This window comes from Diospyros lotus, chromosome 15 (genome assembly GCF_014633365.1).
Source record: "Diospyros lotus cultivar Yz01 chromosome 15, ASM1463336v1, whole genome shotgun sequence".
Classification (NCBI taxonomy): domain Eukaryota; kingdom Viridiplantae; phylum Streptophyta; class Magnoliopsida; order Ericales; family Ebenaceae; genus Diospyros; species Diospyros lotus.
This window is the reverse complement of record NC_068352.1, coordinates 8,807,380-8,816,307: the sequence shown is the minus strand read 5'-3', so window position 1 is coordinate 8,816,307 and position 8,928 is coordinate 8,807,380. Positions and strand designations below refer to the sequence as shown.

The 8,928-nt window shown below is 39.1% G+C and overlaps 1 long non-coding RNA gene across 1 annotated transcript; it reads left to right on the top strand.

Moving 5' to 3' along the window:
- Positions 1–6,646: 6,646 nt before the first annotated feature.
- On the top strand, positions 6,647–8,141 carry LOC127792444 (uncharacterized). Its single transcript, XR_008021132.1, has 2 exons — positions 6,647–6,915; positions 7,522–8,141. It is a non-coding gene; the product is annotated as an uncharacterized LOC127792444 (long non-coding RNA).
- Positions 8,142–8,928: the final 787 nt, after the last annotated feature.

The following is an 8,928-nucleotide window of genomic DNA, read 5'->3' as shown; positions in this document are numbered from 1 at the left end:
ACCAGTAAAAGTCTGTTAACCTGACTTATTTTTAATATAATTTTAAAATTATGTTTTAAATATATTTATTTATTTAAAAAAATATAAAAATATTTAAAAAAATGAATTTTGATGATACAGTAACTGATCACCTTCTCCTGCCTCCACCCAAACACCTGCAAGGGAGACAGGAACTTACTCTCCCGGTCAATCTCCGACAATCAAGTCAAAATGTATTCAATCAAAAAGCTAGTATAATTACTTATACACAATCCATCAAAAGGTGATCTGATCCCTTACCTTTACCCCCCCCCTCTTTCTTTTATTCTTGCGTTGAGATCAAGATACCAAATAAAGATCTCCGGGATCTCCATCCCACTTTTCTGGGAATCTTATCGATATGGATTCCCTCATCGCAGCCCTCTCCGAATAGTTCGGGATGGCTTTCTTCCTCCGTAATCTTCGGTGAAAGGATTAGTCCCTAAGATCTCGAAGACTTCCTTACCGAGCATCATGCCAACTAGCGTGGTGATACATATCTGCTACGTATCCTTCTAGACCCAAACACGATAGCATCGGCGAAGTACCCCCTAAGCGAACACGTGGCACGATTGCTATTGGACGCCTTCCCAGGGTATGGGAGTAATTATGGACCCGAGGGTATTCTCCTCATCAAATTTAGACCAAGTTGATGAATCGATGGACCCAAACATATTAGGCACTAGTTAAGGGAGCGAGTTATGTCGAACGAGAATAACATGATGCCTGCTTAACTCATTTGAGAGTTTACATTGCCTCCCTCCATTCTTTCTTTCTTTATTATTGTCGACGTTCAGAATTGGATGACAAGACTTCGAGAACCCACAGTGAAGCAACAAACACAAGACTAAAGGAAAGAATAAAACGAAACTGTAAGCACTTTAATCAAATTTCACATCGACCATGCAAAAGGAGAAAATTGGGCATATAAGTGCGGACATAGTGACGCACGTTTTGGAATTAAATCTCAGAGCGACAAAATCGGGGATTGGTTGCGACCTGAACCGGACAATACATTGCTACGTGGACTCCCGCCGTTACAGAATGGTATCAAAGCTGACCCCCGAGCCTCTAAGTGTAGTGGTGGGGCAAACCTTAGTGAGGACGCTGAGTCCCAAGGGGGGTGTGTAAGCACCTTAGGCGAATCCCACATCAACTATGCAAAGGATGGGAACTGGGCATATAAGTGCGGAGGGTGTTCTACATAATGACACACGTTTTGGGATTAAATCTCAAAGCCAAAAAATCAAGGATTGGTTGCAATCTGAACTAGACAATACGTTGCTACGTGGACCCCGGTCGTTACAGAAACAAAGAATAAAAAACACACAGGAGGATTTTTACGTGGTTCGCCCTAAATGATGCCTAGTCCACGGCTGTTTCTCTGATTATTTCGGTAGAGTAACAGTATAGTATTGCCTATCCCCTATCCCCTTTTACAGTGATGATATTGACCCCTCTTTATAGAGTGGGGTGTTTACAATTTGAATGAATTCTAAATGTAGAAGGATTTTGCTCCATGGATGGCATTTCCTTATTATCTTCAAATTATTAGGAATGAACGCCATGATTTTTGGGATTTGATTTGCCTCAGATAAGGCAGGTGGATATTGCTTTCGATTATTCTGTGGTCTTTTTGTTATGTGAGCTGAACAGTTCAACCAGCAAGTTGAAAGGATCGTTGAGAGCTCGCTTGGTTCGGTGGTCTGAACTCGGGTTTCGGGGACATACGACCTTGCTCTAATGACCTCGGCCTTGGGCCTATCCAGCCCGCTTAACTCTATCCGAAAACCACCCATAACACTAACCCTCCCAGCTCCCAATGCAATCTGCGAACTGAGAGCTGACAATGGTTGATTGACGCAATCTATCTGGTTGTCCTCTCATCCTTTCGTCAAACTAGCTTGGGTCATACTACTCTACGCGGTACACCCAGTTTCGGACATATTTAATGCTCACATTCCCCCATTACTGCGCATGATTACAATTCGTGGGGCCCACGGGCTATCGTGCAACCAGTACTAATCCATCGATGAGACGATAATCAAATTGAATCGAGTCTTAGATAATACATCATAACGAGATAATATCTAGATCATATTGAAACCCTTGCTAAGATTTATGTCTAGGTAAATTGTACTACGATCTCAGCTAACATACCATGGCTCCTATTTAACTGACTTGCATTGTCAAGCCATATGTCCAGGTTGATCATAGGCTGATCTCAGCTAACATACCATGGTTTTTTACAAATTTAACGAGTCGAGAGAGAACACCCAGATAAGTCGCAAACCATGAATTTAGTCAAGATGAAAGGACCCCAACTAGTGAACCCTTAGCTCAAAATCATTAATGGAAGTGGTTCCTCAATAGGTACCAAACCATGACATTAGGTCAAGATGAATGGTCCTTAGCTCACAAACCACAACCTGGAGAAGGACCAAGATGAATGCTCAGTTAATCCGCAAACCATAGCAAGATGGCTAAGATGAATGAGCCCCAGCTCGCAAACCATGGTATCTCTACCCCTATTTTAAGGACATTCAATCAAATATCAACAAGAATAAAGTGCAATAAGCTTACTTGGTTGGTCACACCACATAGTCCCTCAGCCGACCTCTTTTGATCAAGTCCTCAATGGCGTCCCTCAAATCCTAGCACTCAAAGGTGTCATGACCCACCTCATTATGGTATGCACATAATTTCTCCTTGTTTCTGATTTTTTTGGGAGTTCTTATCCGGTTAGGCCTCCCAAAATTCTCCTTGCTTCTCTCCATGGCGAAGATCCTCTCTTGGGGATCTGACAAGGCACTATAGCTTTCAAAGCAACCTTACCGTGGAGGTCGCTCCTCTCTTCTACTCTTCGAGCTCGCTTAGAGACCTGGTTGCTCAAGCGTTCTCCCTGAGCTTCCTTCCAATGCTTCCATTATTCCTTTTCTTGTTTCGGCTGGAGCTCCCAACCTCTTCTTTCTGTCTGGTGGGCTTCTTTGAGCCAAATACCTCATCCCACATGATCTCCTTGGTAGCTCGTTCATAGAATTCTCCCAAATCTTTAATAGGGGACTTGTATATACTCTCATAGAGCTTCTCATCCTTGCAAAGGCCTGCGAAGATCACAGTCAAGATGCTTTCATCGGAGGGATCTGTAGCATTGCTCACCTCGCGTCTGAACCTGGCAATGCAGTCCTTCAAGGACTCGTTTATCCTCTGGAACACTGTGGTGAGGTGGCACGGTAGGGCGAGCTGCCTTTTCAACGCCCTATATTGATTGAGAAACCTCATCTGGCACTCCTCCCAACTATCGATGTTGCAACGAGGAAGGCTCTTGAACCAAGCATGGGGAATATCGCCCAAGGTCATTGGGAAGACGCGACACTTGACCAGTGAGCTGGTTGTCTATAAATCCATCTAAACATTGAATGCGTCCAGGTGGTCATAGGGATCACTGTCCCTATTGCACTACGGCATACTCAGAACTTTGAACCTACGAGGGAGAGGTTCAAGCTCAACTTCCCTAGTGAATGGAGTCCTCTCCCCATAGCCATTATTCTGGTCGTGAATCCCTTATTGCGCCTCCAACTGTCGAACTCTTTGAAATAACTCCTCAACGATCGAGTCCAAGTCCGCAGATCACCAGGCTTACAATCGTCTGCTTTGCCCACTCTCCCGCTCTGGGGAATGACAACTTGGGGTCGGGTAATTATCTTCGATGTCTTCCTCACTCGATGAAGGTTTCTCTTCCCTCGACTAGCGAATCCTCCGGGATGAAAGGATTTCCGGTGGTCTCTAGATAGCCTACGTCTGAGTTTGGGCCAGGGGCCTGACTACGTCAGCGAGCTGCATGACTGTATTCTCTAATGCCTCCTGGAATTGCTTCTAGACCTGGATCATCTCCATCCCGGCAATCAGAGCGATGGGTTGGACAGGAGCCAGTGGGGGCATGCCGATGGTGACTCTAGTCGACAGTGGAACAGGGGTACCCACTGCAAAAAATAATGGGTCACGTGGCTGATGGAACATCCTACGGTTGATCGCGGTGATTCTCTGGCAAATCGACCACTGCATTAGAGTTTCATGTATTCTTTCCTCTTACCATGGCTAGCGATCAGAGCGGACCCTCCTTCTAGTGCCAAAATGTCAATGTTCAGAATTGGTCGACAGGAGTTTGAGAACCTGTTGTGAAGCAACAAACACAAGACTAAAGGAAAAAACATAATGAAATAAAGAATAAAAAGCACACAAGAGGATTTTTTCTTGGTTCGGCCTGAACGATGTCTAGTCCACGGCTGTTTCTCTGGTTATTCCGGTAGAGTAATAGTATAGTATTGCTTGTCCCCTGTCCCTTTTTATAGTGATGATATTGACCCCTCTTTATAGAGTGGGGTGTTTACAATTTGAATGAATTCTAAATGTAGAAGGATTTTGCTCTGTGGATGACATTTCCTTATTGTCTTTGAATTATCAGGAACGAATGCTGTGATTTTAGGGATTTGATTTGCCTCAGATAAGGCAGATGGATATTGCCTCTAATTATTCTGTGGTCTTTTTGTTATGCGAGCTGAAAGTATCGTTAGGAACTTGTTTGGTTTTGCGGTCTAAGCTCGGGTTTCGACGACGTGCGACTTTACTCTTAACGACCTCGATCTTGGGCCCGTTGGGCTTCGAGAAATTGGGCCGACCTGTTGGGTCGAGTCCAACCCGCTTAACTCTATCTAGAAAGCACCCATAACAATTATGTTCAAAGTTCAAAATATAGCTAATTGATCTCTTTCTTTCATTTTCTCACCCATCCTTTGTGATCTAAACTAATAATGGAATGAGATAAAAGTGTTTAATATGTTATTACATTGATTTTAATAATCACAACAATTGTTAAACTAATGTGTGAAATATTAGATGATGAGGTTCTATATCTCTTACCCTAAATTTATGTTTGGAAGAAAGATGATAGGAGGGGAAAAGAGAACTTTTGTCTTATTTAGTTGAAGGTTTTAGAATATAAAAAAGGATACATGATATTCTTTGGTATCTTTCAATACCCTTATTTTTCTTACACCCCAAAATATATTCATAAATATAGTTATTAATTTATTACCTTTGTTGTTTTTTTACTTAATTATTTATTTTAAAAGTGAAGGGCTATAATTACAACTTTATTATTTTTAATTATTACATCTTGTTCTTTTCTTTATCCAAATAATATAAAATTATATTATGCTTATTTACATTTTATTATTTTCAAAGAATAGAAGAATAACAAACTTTATGTTACTTAAAAAGGTATGCAGATGTAGATTGAGCCAGGTTATGGGAATCTTATGACATAAAAGAGTAAGAAATAATTTGTTGTAACCAGAAGCAACATTGAAGTAGAATACTATAAAGTTGTACGTTGATAACAAATCAACAATAAACATAGTTCATAACCCTATATAATATGATTGGATGAAGCATGTGCATATTGACAAGCATTTAATCAAACATGAGATAGACTCAAGGGTGTTTAACCTAAAAGATCAAGAAGTTAACATTCTTACCAAAGTCTTATCCAAACCAACATTTAAGTTCTTAGTTGGCAAGTTAAGAATGATTAATATCTATTCACCAGCTTGAAGGGAAATGTTGGAAAAATCAAGAAGATGAAACAAACGAAAATTAAGAAGCGGAGTTGATAGGATATTTCAAATTTAAAAGAAAATAAGAGATAAGAGATAAAACTTAAAGTTAAAAGAAATAAGAGATGAGAAGATAAAGCATCAAGAATGAAGGAGATCACATAGATAATCTTATTAGAAAAATCAAGTTCAAAGTTGTTTGATTTCATTTATAATGTATTCCTATATAGAGGAAGAGACTATATTTATTCATGTATAAATACCCCACTTGAGATCAAAGAATGACATAAAAAACAGTGCTCATTTTATTCAAGCCTCATCCCTACTTGTTCTAAGCTCTCAGGTACAACATTTACAAGTACCCGAACACATCTTTTTCAACCTTAGCTTAGTTTTGTTCAATATCAAATAAACAGTTATTAATAGTGCATCTGGTTTGAAACAATTGGTTTCATTGCGTGTCTCCATCTTGTTTTGGCTCCAACATCGTTTGCCACACTGCATATTTTTGTATATTATCCTTTTCTTCTTGCTCATACTCATCATTTTCTCTAGGACAATCACTAGAACAGTGACAAAGCTCATTGCATTTTTTGCTCCCCAACCACCTTCTCTTCAACATGCCTATCACCTAGAGTTGGCAAATGGGCCTCCCACCCGGCCCAGCCTGACTTGGCCTGTCTTGGCCCATTTATTAAGAGCCATAGGACTGTGTCAGGCCCCCATTTCCTATTGTCTGGCCCAACTTGCTTTCTTCATGGGCCAAATTCGACCCCACCAATGAAATGGGTGGGCCAAGCGAGAGGTGGCCCAGCCTGGCCCGACCATTTTCCAACTCTACTATCACCACGAGAATTAGAATTCTGGATTGATTTGTTACGTTCAGTCTTGTCATTGCAATTTTGGTAATTGCTGTAATTTCTTTTGGAAAATTCAAATATGGATTGCTTCTCTTACATCATATATATTTGCCTTTAAAGCCATGTTCTTCACTTTAGACAAGGTTCGCAGCACTTAAGCCCCTATTTTATCTCTTGTGACTAGTTTCAGCCCTTCCAAATACCTTGCCACCTGTTGGCCCTCACTTTCAGAAGGTTATTGCTTTCTACCAACTGCATGAATCTTATTGTGTATTCATGAATGGTTTTTGACCTTGACAACATCTTTTGGTACAATTGAAACAAGATTTGCTCATAGTCAGGGGGGAAGAAAATCTTGTTGCAGTAACTGTTTCATCTGATACCATGTCTTGATAGGTGCCTTTCCTTCATGCTGTTTGAGGGTACGTAATTGCTCCCACCATACAGAAGCTCCTTCTTTTAATTTGTAGGCCACTGGACGTATTCATTTTCCTTTTAGAATCTCTATATATAATCAAAAAATCTTTTGATCTCTGCAATCTAGTCCAGGAACCCTTCAGTATTTAAACTTCCATTAGAACATGGAATATCTACCTTCAACTGAAATTCTGATGTCATACTGAGCGTTCCTACCAGGCCCAAAACATCTAACTAGATTCTGACATAAATTTGCAACAGCTGGTCCATGGGTAGATTGGCTATGAGCATCTCCTTATCCACAATAGGTCTATCTTCATCCCGTTTCCTGTCTATGCCTAGGGCTAGGGCATCAAGACGACCTACAATTTCAGCAAAGCGTTGTTCTAAACGTTGAATCCTAGGATTCATCTACTACTCCAAAGCCCTCAATGCGTCCCCTTGATTCGGGACACCAATCTCCTCTATCACCCATCGAGAACCATTGTTGTTAGTTGATAGGGCTTAATTTTAGATATATTTTTATTCAATTTCAAGCTTAACTTTATGTTATTTGTCTCATTTAAAGCGTGAGTTTATATGAATTTTACATAATTTGAATCTTTTTGTAGGAATCAAGTAGATAAAGTCAAGAAATTGGAAGCTGTGCAATTCAAATGAAAATTGGAGAAGATATTGGGATTGAAGTTGGAGATTAATGTGGATTATTAAATTGAAAGGATGTGTCGTAACTGGAAGTCCAATTGGAGGAGGAGTTCAAGCCATTAAATAATTGCAATTGAAGGAGAATGCTAACTGGAGTGGAAGCCATGCACCTATAAATATAATATTATAAAGAGAATTGAAGGCGGGAGAGAGAAAAGAGAGGAATTGAAGGTAGCAACAATTAGTTGAAGAACTCATGCAGCAGGATTGCTAAGACGTTGCTGAAGCAAGGCAGAAGGGAAACTAGTGGCAACCAAGCAGTCACGCATAGCGTTCGCAAAGAAGCCGCACAACCCTCTCACGTACCAGTAGCCGCACAACAAATCTGTTTCGGATCTATCCCAGATCTGTTGTGACCTAGATCTATTTTAGATCTGGACAGGGAGTTTCCTTTATTTTTCTTTTTGAGCTTCTGTTTTCTATTTTTTTAATTTTTTAAGATTTTAATTATGCAACAACTCTTAGTTGATTTTGAGAATATTTTATTCATTATGAATGGCTAAATAATTGTGTAGGATTTACTCAATTTTTTATTGTGATTGTTACATCAACTATGTTTATTTTATTCTAAACTTAATGTTTGTAATTGCTTGATCACCAATTATATTATTTGAGATTTCTTATGATGTTAAACATAGATAAGGAATAGAATCTTGGACAAAATAACATGTGTTAATTGAGGAAGATATTCACTTGATTACATATGCAATCTTTGATTATATTTGTGACGAATATTTTTGTGTTATGAGTACCTATGCTTAATGTGTTCTCTAATTCTAATTCACATTGACATATAATGAGTTAGGTTAGTTAAATAAACTTGTTGAGACCTAGACATAGAATAATAAATAAATTAGAATGTTTGATTGATATAGTTTGTAATTTAATCAACCAAAGATTGAAATAATTTGATAAAGTGAATTTGCTAAGTGAATTTAGAAAACCCTAGGTCTAAATCAATTGAATTTTAATTCTTAAGTGATTGTTAGTTCTTTAATTTGTTTATTTTTAGGGTTAAACTTGATCAATTGTTCAAATATAGTTAGTTATTACTAATTTTAGTAATCAAGAGGTGTAGTTACCGATCTACGTGGAAACAATCTTTACTCATCACTTTACTTGTCTTGATTGCATATACTTATATGTTATTTATGGATTACATAAAGTCACGAACACTAATTGCCATCAAATTAGGAAAACCGACCTGCTTTGATATCACTTGACGCAATAGGAACAAGCAAAAACGCTATTCTAGCCTAGGTCTAAGAAATACAAAGGAAAGAAATTCGATATGATTTATTGATGCAACAGCA